At 37.1% G+C, this 14,702-nt stretch overlaps 1 protein-coding gene across 1 annotated transcript in view; it reads right to left on the bottom strand.

Moving 5' to 3' along the window:
* The window catches only part of LOC125999262 (spindlin-2-like), a 182,604-nt gene that overhangs the window by 2,237 nt on the left and 165,665 nt on the right, over positions 1-14,702 (bottom strand). The gene's annotated exons all lie outside the window — the stretch shown is intronic.

The following is a 14,702-nucleotide window of genomic DNA, read 5'->3' on the forward strand; positions in this document are numbered from 1 at the left end:
ATATTTATTTTAATTATTTAAATTCTTTCTTATCCCATGGCAGGTATTTCATACTATAATCAAATCAAATAATATAGTACAGAAATAATTCATATATGCATATATATGCAAATTATATGTGTAGATATTTGCAAATTTGAAGACCTCACTTTACTCTGGAATATTGTGCCTTAGTTAATTTTAAAATATTTTCCATTTTTTTTATTTTCTTTGTCTATTTTTCTACATGAGATGCTCTATTATTTACAAAATTTATTTTGTAAAAATAACTAGATTCTGTGGTTTACAATTGGGTTAATAACAGTTTCCAATGCTAATAATTCCAATACAACTATCACCAGTCTACCTACAACTATCTTTCTAGGATCTCCATGCCCTTTCCTCTCAAACACTTATACTACCAACCCAATTGTAAAGTTTTCAATACCTTTTCTGCTCCTTTTATGTGTGTCTTAAATTTCATATATTAGATCGTTATCTTTTTGAAACTATTTTGCAATTCTTGTTATTAGTTACCATTTCCACCATTCTTTAACTAGCAATTATAGTTTATTATTGTATCATATAGAATGCTGTCAATTATTTACACAATAAAGTTATGTAACTCTTGTTTATAACAAAAACATAATTAACTAGTATCTGAAAAATAATTTGATCTCTTATAAGTTTAATTATTTGTGCTCAATATCTGTTTTCCAATAAATAACATATCTTGAAGGTATCCGTTTAGATTATAATTAGAATTATATTTGGAGTTATCTTTAAAGAGGCAATTAAACTGGAAAACCACATGTAAAATTTAAGGTTGGCAAATATCCCAAGTTTGACACAGAAATCATTTCAAAGTGGATCAAAGAATGACTTTAATCAGAGTAGAATACATAAAATAAATCAATAAAATTTAGGCAGAAACGACAAGGTTTGGTCTTCAAAGGTGTTTTCAATAATAGTGTTCCAACGGCAAAGGTAACAAAATAAAAAAATCAATGGTACTAAATCAAATTATAGAGTTTCTGCATGGCAAAAGAACATGGGCTAATAATAAATGACACCCAACTGCATGGGAGAAAGTATTTTCAATCAATAATCCAAGTAAAGGGTTGATATGAAATATATATAAAGTACTCACAAATCTCAACAAAACCATTTGAAAACCTTATCAATTATTGGGGAGAGGAAATTAACAGACACTTATCTGAAGAAGTCCAACAGATGGTCAATAGACAAAATAATCATTTTTTCTCATTATTATCAGGGAATCCAAATCAAGATGACAATGAGATTTCATCTAACATCGGTTAAATGGCATATATAAAAAAACTGAGAAAAATTTGCTGGCAGAGATGTGGTAATAGATTAACTCATCCACTGATAGAAATGCTGTTTGATTTAATCCTTATGGAAAACATTATTTGGACTACTCAGAAAAGCAATACTTGAGGTTCCATTTGTCTGACCCCAGAAATCTCACTTTTGAAAATCTACTTGCAGGACACATAAAATTTATACTGAGGTCATATGCACACAATTATTCATTGCATTACTTGATGCAATAGCTAGGCTCTGAAATCAACCTCAATATCCAAATAGATATGAGTAACTTATAAATGTATTAGGGGCCAGAGGCAGGAGCAATTTCTGAGCATAGAGTCAGAAGTAACTTCTGAGCACCTCTGGATGTGGCTCCCCCACCAAAAAAAAACAAACAAACAAACAAAAAAAATAACAACCAAAAAAATTGGAAGATACCATGTGAAGTGAAGTAAATCAGAAGAAGGATAAACACAGGGTATTTTCACTTAGTTGTGGTGTATAGAATAACAAGACAAGAGAATAAAATGCATTAAAGAGGGAATACCTAGACTATACTTCACCTTAGAATATAGGAATGTGGGGGCCGGAGAGATAGCATAGTCCCCAGAGTCTGTCAGGAGCGATTTCTGAGTGTAGATCCTGGAGGAACCCCTGAGCATTTCCGGGTGTGATCCAAAAACAAAAAACAAACCAAAAAAAAAAAAAAAAGACAAAAACAAACAAAAAAAACCCAAAAAAACAAATAAAACAAAAAAAGAATATAGGAAAGTGAAAGACAAAAAAGGAAATGAATCAAGGTAGGAATAATAAGAGGTGGAAGTTGGGAGGGGGGCAGGAGTGTTAGCACAGCGATAGGGTGTTTGCCTTGCACAGGCTGACCAGCAAGGAACCCAGGTTCTATCCCAGGCATCCCATATGGTCCTCAAGCCTGGCAAGGGCAATTTATGAGTGCAGAGCCAGGAGTAAACTCTGAGCGCTGCTGGTGTGCCCCGCCCCCAAATAAAGAAGTAAAAGAAAGTAGCAAGGCCAGAAATTGAAGGTCTTGAGCATAATGGTAGGATATAGTTGTGGTATATCTATTTATTTAACCGACAAACATCACTAAAAGCATAATCTCCAAATTAAAACAAGCAAATGTGGGTCCTGAAGAGAAAACAGAATATAAATATTTAAGCTACATAGTCAACAACATAAAATTGGGGCTGGAGAGATAGTATAGAGGGAGGGCATTTGCCTTGCATGCAGAAGGACCTTGGTTCCAATATGGTCCCCCGAACCTGCCAGGAGCAATTTCTGAGTGCAGAGCCAGGAGTAACCCCTGAGCGATGCAGGTGTGACCCCAAAATCAATAAAATAAAATAAAATCATGAAACCCAAATTTTAACAATCAAAATTAGAATTGGGCCTGTTATGATGGCAGGCTTTGGCAGGGTTGACTGGGAACATTGCTTTAGGAAGGTTGACACTGGTAGTAGAACTGGTGTTGAAATATTGTATGTATAAAACCAAACTATTAATAACTGTAAATCACAATGATTTAAATGAATTTTAAATAGTAAGAAATGTAAAATGAGTAAGACTAGTAGATTAAACTTAATCCAAATATATAGTTTTCTTTATAAAAGGAAATTAGAACTTAGATACAAATATAAAGACATGTGAAGATAATCTCTCCATCGTCTACCTATAAACTCAACAACTCCGACCAAATAAATTATAGGCATCTGTAAATGGTATTTTATTTTTATTTTTGGTTTTGGGGCTACATCTGGTGGCACTCAGGGGTTACTCCTGGCTCTGCATTTAGAAATAGCTTCTGGAAGCCTCAGGAGATCATATGGGATGCCGAATATTGAACCCAAATCCTTTCCTGGTTGGCCACATACAAGACAAATGTTCTATTGCTATGCTATCACTCCGAACCTCAGCTAATGGTATTTTATTATAGAATATCTAAGAGGTAAATTCGGGGCCGGCGAGATGGCGCTAGAGGTAAGGTGTCTGCCTTGCAAGCTCTAGCCAAAGAAAGGACCACAGCTTGATCCCCCCAGCAAACCATATGGTCCCCCCAAGCCAGGGGCAATTACTGAGCGCGTAGCCAGGAATAACCCCTGAGCACCAAATGGGTGTGGCCCGAAAAACCAAAAAAAAAAAAAAAAAAGAAGTAAATTCACTCAGTTATGTCACCAAAAGCCAATTCCAATGTCTCATCCATTTTCTCTGAAAGAAACTTATTTTGTAATATGGCTGGCAGTAATTTATGAAATTATATTCTCCATATGAATGTATTTATAAAAATCTTTAATGGAAACTTCTGATTAAATATTTCCTTAATATTAATATGACAAATATAATTAGATTACCTTTCTTTGCAATATGGAAAAAATTTTTCTTTTCTTTCACTATTTTGCCAGTATTTTTATTTTTTATATAAAATTCTTTATTTAAGCACCGTGATTAAAAGCATGATAGCAGTTGGGTTTCAGTCATAAACAGAACACCCCTTTTTTTTCTTTTTTTTCCTTTATTTAAACATCTTGGTTACATATACGATTGTGATTAGGTTTCAGTCATGTAAACAACACCCCCATCACCAGTGCAACATTCCCACCACCAATGTCCCAAATCTCCTTCCATCCCACCCCACCCCCACCTGTACTCCAGACAGGCTTTCCAGTTCCCTCATTCATTCACATGATTGTGGTAGTTCTCTGTGTAGTTATTTCTATAACTGCACTCACCACTCTTTGTGGTGAGCTTCATGAAGTGAGCTGGAAGTTCCAGCCAGCCCTCCTCTCATTGTCTCTGAGGATTGTTACAAAAATGACTTTTATTTTTCTTCAAACCCATAGATGAGTGAGACTATTCTGCGTCTCTCTCTCCCTCTGACTTATTTCACTCAGCATGATATAATCCATGTACATCCATGTATAGGAAAATTTCATGACTTCATCTCTCCTGACGGCTGCATAATATTCCATTGTGTATATGTACCACAGTTTCTTTAGCCATTCGTCTGTTGAAGGGCATCTTGGCTGTTTCCAGAGCCTGGCTATTGTGAATAGTGCTGCAATAAATATAGGTGTGAGGAAGGGGTTTTTGTATTGTATTCTTGTGTTCTTAGAGTATATCCCTAGGAGTGGAATAGCTGGGTCGAATGGGAGCTCAATTTCCAGATTTTGGAGGAATCTCCATATTGCTTTCCATAGCGGTTGGACTAGACGGCATTCCCACCAGCAGTGGATAAGAGTTTCTTTCTCTCCACATCCTCGCCAGTACTGATTGTTCTCATTCTTTGTGATGTGTGCCAATCTCTGTGGTGTGAGGTGGTATCTCATCGTTGTTTTGATTTGCATCTCCCTGATGATTAGGGACGAGGAGCATTTTTCATGTGCCTTTTGGCCACTTGTATTTCTTTTTTATCAAAGCATCTGTTCATTTCTTCTCCCCATTTTTGATGGGATTAGATGTATTTTTCTTGTAAAGTTCTGTCAGTGCCCTGTATATTTTGGATATTAGCCCCTTATCTGATTGGTGTTGGGTGAATAGTTTCTCCCACTCGGTGGGTGATTCTTGTATCCTTGGCACTATTTCTTTTGAGGAAAACACCCCTCTTCACCAGTGCAACATTCCAAACACCAATGACACCCTCTCGCCTACCGTACCCCAGCCTGTATTCTAGAAAAGCACTCTAATTCTCTCACTCATTGACATTGTCATGCGAGTTGTTAGTGTAGTTATTTCCCTAACTGCAATCACTACTCTTTGTGGTGAGCTTCATATTGTGAGCCAGTACTTCCAGCCTCATCTCTATTGTCTCTGAGCATTGTTACCATGATTTTTTAAATTTTTCTTAAAACCCTTAAATAAGACTATTCTGTCTCTCTCTTGCTCGCTTGCTCGCTCCCTCTGACTTATTTCACTCAGCATAATAGATTCTATGTACATCCATGTATAGAAAAATTTCATGACATCATCTCTCCTGACTGCTGCATAATATTCTATTGTTTATATGTACCACAGTTTCTTTAGTCATTCATCTGTTGAAGGACATCTGGGTTGTTTCCAAAAACTGGCTATTGCAAATAGCACTGCAATGACTATAGATGTGAGGAAGAGATTTGTGAATTGTATTTTTGTGTTCTCAGGGTATATCTGTAGGAGTGGTATAGCTCAATCATATGGGAGCTCAATTTCTAGTTTTTTGAGCAATCTCCATATTATTTTCCATAAGGGCTAGACTAGACTGCATTCCCACCAGCAGTGAATGAGAGTTCCGTTCTCTCCACATCCCTGCCAGTACTGATTGTTTTTGTTCTTTGTGATGTGTGCCAGTCTCTGTGGTGTGATATGTACTTCACTGTTGTTTTGATTTGCATCTCCCTGATGATTAGTGATGTGGAGCAATATTTTTCTTATTTTTATCTTTATTTAAACACCATGATTAAAACATGAGATTAGTAGGGTTTTAGTCATAAAAAGAACACCCACCTTCATCAGTACATCCCACCACCAATGCAACCCATATCTGCCCACTGACACACCCTGCCTGTATTCGAGACAGCCATTCTACTTCTCTCACTCATTAACATTGCCATGGTACTTGTTAGTGTTTTAACTTCACTCACTCGTCCTTGAGATGAGCTTCATATCTTGAGCCTGTCCTTCCAGCTCTCATTTCTGGGCATTATTACAATAATGTCTTTTACTTTTCTTAAACCCCATAAATAAATGAGACTATTCTGTATCTCTCTCTCCCTCTGACTTATTTCGCTCAATGTAATAGTTTCCATATCCATACATGTATAGGAAAATTTCATGACTTCATCTCTCTTGATGGCCGCATAATATTAAATTGTGTATATGTACCACAGTTTCTTTAGCCATTCATCTGTTAAAGGGCATCTTGATAGTTTCCGGAGTCTAGCAATTGTAAATAGTGCTGGGATGAATATAGGTGTGAGGAAGGGATTTTTGTATTGTATTTTTGTGAATCATATGGGAGTTCAATTTCCAGTTTTTTGAGGAATCTCCATATTGTTTTCCATATACGCTGGACCAGACTGTATTCCTATCAGCAGTGAATGAGAGTTCCTTTCTCCCCACATCCCCACCAGCACTTATTGTTCTTGATCTTTGTAATGTGTGCCAGTCTCTGTGGCATGAGATGGTACCCCATTGGTGTTTAGATTTGTATCTCCCTGATAATTAGTAATGTTGAGAATTTTTTTCATGTGCATTTTGGCCAATTTTATTTCTGCTTTGAGAAATTGTCTGCTCATTTCTTCTCCCCATTTTTTGATGGGGTTAGATGTTTTTTTTTTTTTGTTAAGTTCTGCCAGCAACTTGAATATCTTAGATATTAGCCCCTCGTCTGATGGTAACGGGTGAATAGTATCTCTCAATCTGTGGGTGACCTTTGAATCCTAAGGCACTGTTTCCATTGAGGTGCAGAAGCTTTGTAGATTAATATAGTCCCATCGGTTTATTTCTTTTAGACTTGTATGGCAAGTGCTGTTTCTGTCTTGAAGATACCTTTAGTCTCAATGTCAAAGAGTGTTTTACCTATGTGTTGTTCAATATACCTTATGATTTTGGGTCTGATATCAAGGTCTTTAATTCATTTGGATTTGACTTTTGTGCATGGTGTTAGATGGAGGTCTGAGTTTGCTTTCTTTGAAGAGGCTGGCCTGTTGTTCCAACACCACTTGTTGAAAAGGTTTCCTTGCTCCATTTTGCATTTCTTGTCCCTTTATCAAAGATTAATTGATTGTATATCTGGGCACATTCTCAGAATACTCAAGTCTATTCCACTGTTCTGAGGGTCTGCCTTTATTCCAGTACCAAGCTGTTTTATTTTGTAATACAATTTAAAGTTTGGGAAAGTTATGCCTCCCATAATCCTTTTCCCATGAGTTGCTCTAGCTATTCGTGAGTGTCTATTGTTCCAAATAAATTCAGGAGTGTTTGATCCACTTCTTTGAAGAATTTTATCGGTTTCCTTAGAGGGATTGCATTAAATCTATACAATGCTTTGGAAAGTATTGCCATTTTATTACCAATCCATGAGCAGGGTATGTGTCTTCATTTCCTTGTGTCTTCTCTTATTTCTTGAAACAGGCTTTTGTAGCTTTCTTTGTATAGGTCCTTCACGTCTTTAGTTTAGTTAAGTTGACTCCAAGATATTTGAGTTTGTGTGACACTAATATGAATGGAGTTGTTTATTTTAATACCCATTTCTTCTATATAATTATTGGTGTATAAGAAGGCCATTGATTATTGTGTGTTAATTTTGTAGCATGCCACTTTGCTATATGAATCTATTGTTTCCAGAAGCTTTTTGGTAGAGTCTCTAGAATTTTCTAAATATATTGTCATGTCATCTGCAAACAGTGTGAGCTAATCTTCTTCCTTTCCTATCTGGATGCCCTTGATATCTTTTTCTTGCCAAGTCACTATGGCAAAAACTTCCAGCACTATGATGAACAGGAGTGGTGAGAGAGGGCAGCCTTGTCTTGTACCAGACTTTAGAGTAAATGCTTTTAATTTATCTCCATTGAGAATAATATTTGCCATTGGCTTGTGGGAGATGGCCTTAACTATATTGAGAAAAGTTCCTTCCATTCCCATCTTTTTTTTTTTTTTTGGGTCATACCCGGCAGCGCTCAGGGGTTACTCCTGGCTCTACACTCAGAAATCACTCCTTGCATGCTCGGGGGACTGTATGGGATGCCGGGATTTAAACCATTGACCTTTTGCATGAAAGGCAAACTCCTTACCTGCATGCTATCTCTCCAGCCCCTTCCATTCCCATCTTGATGAGAGTTTTTTTTTTTATCAAGAATGGGTGTTGGAACTTATCAAATGCTTTCTCTGCATCTATTGATACAACCATATAGTTTTTATTTTTTTTTTGTTGATCTGGTGTATTATACTGATTGATTTATATATGTTAATCCATCCTTGCATTCCTGGAATGAATCTGATTTTTCATGGTACATGACCTTTGTGATGAAGCATTGGATCCTATTTGCCAGAATTTTGTTGAGGATATTTGCATCAGTGTTCATTAGGGATATTGGTCTGCAGTTTCCTTTACTTGCAACATCTCTGTCTGGTTTTGGTATCAGGGTGATGTTAGATTTATAAAAACTATTTGGGTGTGTTCCTGATTTTTCAATTTCTTGAAAGAACTTGAAAAGGATTGGGAGTAGTTCCTCTAGAAAGGTTTGAAATAATTTGTTAATTAATCCATCAGGGCCTAGGCTTTTGTTTTTAGGAAGACTTTTAATTACTATTTTAATTTCACCAGTAGTGATAGTTCTATTTAGATATGCTAGCCATCCTGGTTTAACCATGGAAAAGTGTAGGATTCCAAGAATTTATACATTTCTTTCAGGTTCTCATGTTTTGTGGCATAGACTTTCTCAAAGTCGTCTCTGATTACCTTTTGAATCTCTGCAGTATCTGTAGTGATCTCATACTTTTCATTCCACATCCAGCTTATTAAGTTTCTCTATGTTTCTTTGTGAGTTTTGCTAGTGGTTTATCAATCTTGTTTATTTTTTCAAAGAATCAACTTTTGCTTTTGTTGATCTTTTGAATTGTTTTCTTTTTTATTTTCATATATTGATTTTTGCTCTAAGCTTTATTATTTTCTCTGTTTATCTTTTTGGCTCATGTTGTTGATCATTTTTTTAATTCTAAAAGCTGTGTGATCAAGCTGCTTATGTAGGCCCCTTCTTCCTTTTTGCTGTGCGCTTTCAAAGCTATAAATTTTCTTCTTGGCACTGCTTTTGCTGTGTCCCATAAATTCTGATAGTTTATTATATTTCTTTCTTTTTTTCTTCTCCTTCTTCTCCTTCTTCTTCTTCTTTGGTTTTTGGGCCACACCCAGTGATGCTCTAGGGGTTACTCCTGGATATGCTCTCAGAAATCACTCCTGGATTGGTAGACAATATGGAATGAGAGGAATTCGAACCATGGTCTGTCTGAGCCTAGCATGGGCAAGGAAGATGCATTAATGCTTATGTTACAGCTCCAGCCCCAAACTCTGATAGTTTGTGTCTTCATTATCATTTGTTTCCAGAAATGTTTTAATTTCCTCTTTGATTTTATTTGACCCACTGATTGTTCAGCAGTGTGCTGTTTAATTTCTAGGTGTTAAAGTTTTTCTTCTGTGACCCTTTGTACTTCAGTTCGAATTTTAGTGCTTTCTGATATAAGAAGGTAGTCTGTACAATTTATATCCTCTTGATTTTATGGAGATATGTTTTATGGGCCAGAATGTGGTCTATCTTAGAAAATGACCCATGTGTATTGAAGAAGAATGGGTATCCCGTTTTCTGGGAATGGAGTGCCTGGTTTCAACCTGGTTGGCCTATCAAGGGGTGACAGGGCAGTGTTGAGGACTCCCACTATTATTGTGTTGCTATTGATGTATTCTTTCAGGTTTGTCAATAATTGTATTAAATATTTTGCTGGTCCCTCACTGAGTGCATAGATGTTTAGGAGAGTAATTTCTTCCTGCTCTTTATATACTTTGATTAGTAAGAAATGACCATCTTTGTCCCTTACAATTTTTCTGAGTCTAAAGTTTGTGTCATCTGATATTAATATGGCTACTCCAGATTTTTTAAGGAAGTTGTTTGCTTCAATGATTTTCCTCCACCTTTTATTTTGAGTCTATGTTTGTTCTGACTATTTAGATGTATTTCTTGTAGACAACAGAAGGTTGGCTTTAGCTTTTTGATCCATTTTTCCATTCTGTGTCTCTTAACTTGGTGCATTTAGTGCAATGACATTGAGAAAGAACTGTCATGGAATTTAATGTCATCTTTGTGTACAAGTTTGTTGTGTCTGATGGTCTATCTTTTCTTAAATTAGACCTTTCTGTTTTTCTTTTAAGTTTAGTTTTGAGTCTGTAAAGTTTCTGAGCTGCTGTTTATCCATGAAACTATGTATACTCCCTTCAAACCTGAAAGTGAGCCTGGCAGGGTGCAGTATTTTAGGCAAAGTGTTCCTTTCATTGAGTTTTGACACTATATCCCACCTCTGCCTTCTGGCCTCGAAGTTTTCTTGTGACAGGTCTTCTGTAAATTTTTTTTTTTTTTTTTGGTTTTTGGGCCACACCCGGTGACGCTCAGGGGTTACTCCTGGCTATGCACTCAGAAGTCGCTCCTGGCTTGGGGGACCATATGGGACGCCGGGGGATCGAACCGCGGTCCGTCCTAGGCTAGCGCAGGTAAGGCAGGCACCTTACCTTTTAGTGCCACCGCCGGGCCCCGTCTTCTGTAAATTTTAAGGATGCTCCTTTGAATGCAATTTCCCTTTTTGATCTTGCTGCTTTCAGTATTCTATACTTATCTGTGGGATTTGTCATTGCGACTAGTATTTGTCTTGGGGTGCATTTCTTAAGGTCCCTTTTAGATGGTACTCTTCAGGCATAAAGGATTTAGTTGCATGCCATCTTTCTTTTACATGTTTATTTTTGTTTTGTCAAAGTATACAGGGATTTTTTAAACTTTTTTCTCTTTATTTAAACATCTTGATTACAAATATGATTGTGATTAGGTTTCAGTCATGTAAAGAACACCCTCCTTCACCAGTGCAACATTCCCACCACCAATGTCCCAAATCTCCCTCCATCCCACTCCACCCCCACCTGTACTCCAGACAGGTTTTCCAGTTCCCTCATTCATTCACATGTTTGTGGTAGTTCTCTGTGTAGTTATTTCTATAACTGCACTCACCACTCTTTGTGGTGAGCTTCATGAAGTGAGCTGGAAGTTCCAGCCAGCCCTCCTCTCATTGTCTCTGAGGATTGTTACAAAAATGACTTTTATTTTTCTTCAAACCCATAGATGAGTGAGACTATTCTGCATCTCTCTCTCCCTCTGACTTATTTCACTCAGTATGATATATTCCATGTACATCCATGTATAGGAAAATTTTATGACTTCATCTCTCCTGACGGCTGCATAATATTCCATTGTGTATATGTACCACAGTTTCTTTAGCCATTCGTCTGTTGAAGGGCATCTTGGTTGTTTCCAGAGCCTGGCTATTGGAATAGTGCTGCAATAAATATAGGTGTGAGGAAGGGGTTTTTGTGTTGTATTCTTGTGTTCTTAAGGTATACCCCTAGGAGTGGAATAGCTGGGTCGAATGGGAGCTCAATTTCCAGATTTTGGAGGAATCTCCATATTGCTTTCCATAGCGGTTGGATAAGACGGCATTCCCACCAGCAGTGGATAAGAGTTCCTTTCTCTCCACATCCCCACCAGCACTGATTGTTCTCATGCCAATCTCTGTGGTGTGAGATGGTATCTCATCGTTGTTTTGATTTGCATCTCCCTGATGATTAGTGATGAGGAGCATTTTTTCATGTGCCTTTTGGCCATTTGTATTTGTTTTTTATCAAAGTGTCTATTCATTTCTTCTCTCCATTTTTGATGATATTAGATGTTTTTTTTTAAAGTTCTGTCAGTGCCCTGTATATTTTGGATATTAGCCCCTTATCTGATGGGTGTTGTGTGAGTAGTTTCTCTCACACGGTGGGTGGCTCTTGTATCCTGGGCACTATTTCTTTTGAGGTGCAGAAGCTTCCATCTTTAACTCTGGGAGTTTCTTTCTAATGATGTCCTTAACTATTAATTCTGGGGATTTTCTTCCTGTATCTCTGTGACTCCATTGATTCTTATGTTGTTTCTGTTGAATTGTCAAGGACTTCTATTTCACATCTTCATATTCTTTGAGCATTTTTTCATTGTCTGAACATTTGCTTTAAGATTCTTTTCCAGCCTCTTCTGCTGTATGGAGTTCTTCTGCATCTCAATTTCCAGCTAGCTGATTCTGTCCTCAGCTGCTTTTACTCTATTAGAGAGACTTTCCATTGATTTTTTTCATTTCATCTACTGATTTTTTTCAGTTCTGTCATTTCAGTTTGGAGTTTTCTGCTTTCTATCTTAGTGTTCTCTTCAGCTTGATCTTTTCTTTCTTTGAGTTTTATGAACATCATTCATATGAGTACTCTAAACTCCTTGTCTGAGAGTTTAACTATGTGGTTGGTACTCTAACACATCAGAGCTGCCATCTTTATTCTATATATATATGCTGTTGTCTAGTGTTGTTTCCCCATTGACGCACTTGTAGCTTGACTTTTACAATGTATTGTGGTGGGTTCATGCTGGGAGATGTGCAATATCACATAGCTAAGCAAAGTGGCTGTGTTCCTCCCTGATGTTTGGAGAACCTGATTGGTGAACCTTTATGGATTTAAGTTGATTATGTTTGATGTGGTCTTTCTCTGCAGTGTCCCTCAGGGATCAGGAAGCCTGGTGTAGAGCAATTTTTCATGTGTCTTTTGGCCATTTGTGTTTCATCTTTGAGGAAGAGTCTATTCATTTCTTCTCCACATTTTTGATGGGGTTAGATCTTTTATCTTCTTAAGTTCTTTCAGTACCTTGTATATCTTAGATATCACCCCTTAAATGATGGCTATTGGGTAAATAGTTTCTCCCATTCTGTTGGTGGCTTTTGTAACATAAGAAAGAACTATTTCCTTTGAGGTGCAGAAACTTCTCAGATTAATATATTTCCATCTGCTTAACTCTGCTTTCACTTGTTTAGAGAATGCTGTTTCCTCCTTGAAGATGCTTTTAGTTTCAATGTCATGGAGTGTTTTACCTACGTGTTGTTCTATATAGTTATGGCTTCAGGCCTGATTCACGGTCTTCAATCCATTTGGATTTGACGATGTGCATGGTGTTAGGAGAGGATCTGAGTTCACTTTTTTGCAAGTAGCTAACCACTTGTGCCAACACCACTTATTGCAGAGGCTACCCTTGCTTCATTTTGGAATACTTTCCCCTTTATCATAAATTAATTGATTGTATGTCTGGGGAACATTCTCTGAGTACTCAAGCCTATTTCACTGATCTGAGGGTCTGTCTTTATTCCAATACCATGCTGTTTTAATAAACATTGCTTTTTAGTACAATTTAAAATTAGGGAAGGTAATGCCTCCAATATTTCTTGTCCCAAGAATTACTTTAGATGTTTGTGGCTGATTATTGTTCCAAATGAATTTCAGGAGTCTGTGATCCACTTCATTGAAGAATGTCATGTGTCTCCTTAGAGGAATTGCATTAAATCTGTAAATGCATTGGAGGAGTATTTCCATTTTAATGATGTTAATCCTGTCAATCCATGAGCAGGGTATGTGTCTCCATTTCCTTGTGTCCTCTCTTATTTCTTAAAGCAGGCTTTTGTAGCTTTCTTTGTATTGGTCTTTTACCTCTTTATTTGACTACAATATATGTAAGTTTGCTTAGCACTTATGAGAATGGAATTGTTTTATCAATGTCCATTTTTTTCTCTATCATTATGGGTGTATATGAAGGTCATTGATGTTAGCATGTTAATTTTGTAGCCTGCCAATTTTCTATATGCATCTATTGTTTCTAGAAGCTTTTTGGTAGAGTCTTTAGGATTTTCTAAATATAATATCATGTCATCTGCAAACAGTGAGAGCTTAATTTCTTCCTTTCCTATCTGGATGCCCTTAATATCTATCTTTTTATTTTTTTTGCTTAATCACCATGGCAAGAACTTCCAGCTCTATGTTAAATAGGAGGGGTGAGAGAGGGCAACCTTATATTGTACCAGATTTTATAGGAAAGTCTTCTAGTTTTTTCTATTGAGAATAATATTTGCCATTTGCTTGTGGTAGATAACCTTGCATATATTGAGAAAAGTTCCTTCCATTCCCATTTTTATGAGAGTTCCTTTTATGAAGAATGGGTGTTACACCTTATCGAATGCTTTCTCTGCATCTATTTATATGACCCTATGGTCTTTATTTTTTGGCAATATGATTTATTATGTTGATTAATTTATGTATCTTAAACCATCATTGCTTTCCTTGAATGACTCAGACTTTTTCATGGTATATGTCCTTCTTGATGAGTTCCCCTGATTTGTGTAAGCCTGGGAAGCTTGATCACCTCTGGCATTCATTCCCTGAGGGCTTGCTTTACCTAGGTGAGATTTCTCGGGCCAGAGACTGGATTAAGCTGACTCTGCTGGGCCCCTTATACACGAAGATATTTTGAGTCATCCTCCAGCTTGCTTCGGCCTTGGAACTTTGATCGTCTCTGGCATTCATCCCCTGAGGGCTTGCTTCTGATGAAATGAGTCTTCAGGAGCCAGAGACTGTGGAATAAGCTGACTTAGCTGTGCCATTTAAGCATAGCAGACATTTTGAGGCTTCACCTGGCTTGCTTCAGAGTGGGATCTTTGATCATCTCTGGCATTCATCGCTTGAGGCCTGCTTTCACTGAGGTGAGTCTTCCAGAGCTGGAGACTGTGAAATAAGCTGACTTTGC

This window comes from Suncus etruscus, chromosome X (assembly GCF_024139225.1).
Source record: "Suncus etruscus isolate mSunEtr1 chromosome X, mSunEtr1.pri.cur, whole genome shotgun sequence".
NCBI classification, from domain to species: Eukaryota; Metazoa; Chordata; class Mammalia; order Eulipotyphla; family Soricidae; genus Suncus; species Suncus etruscus.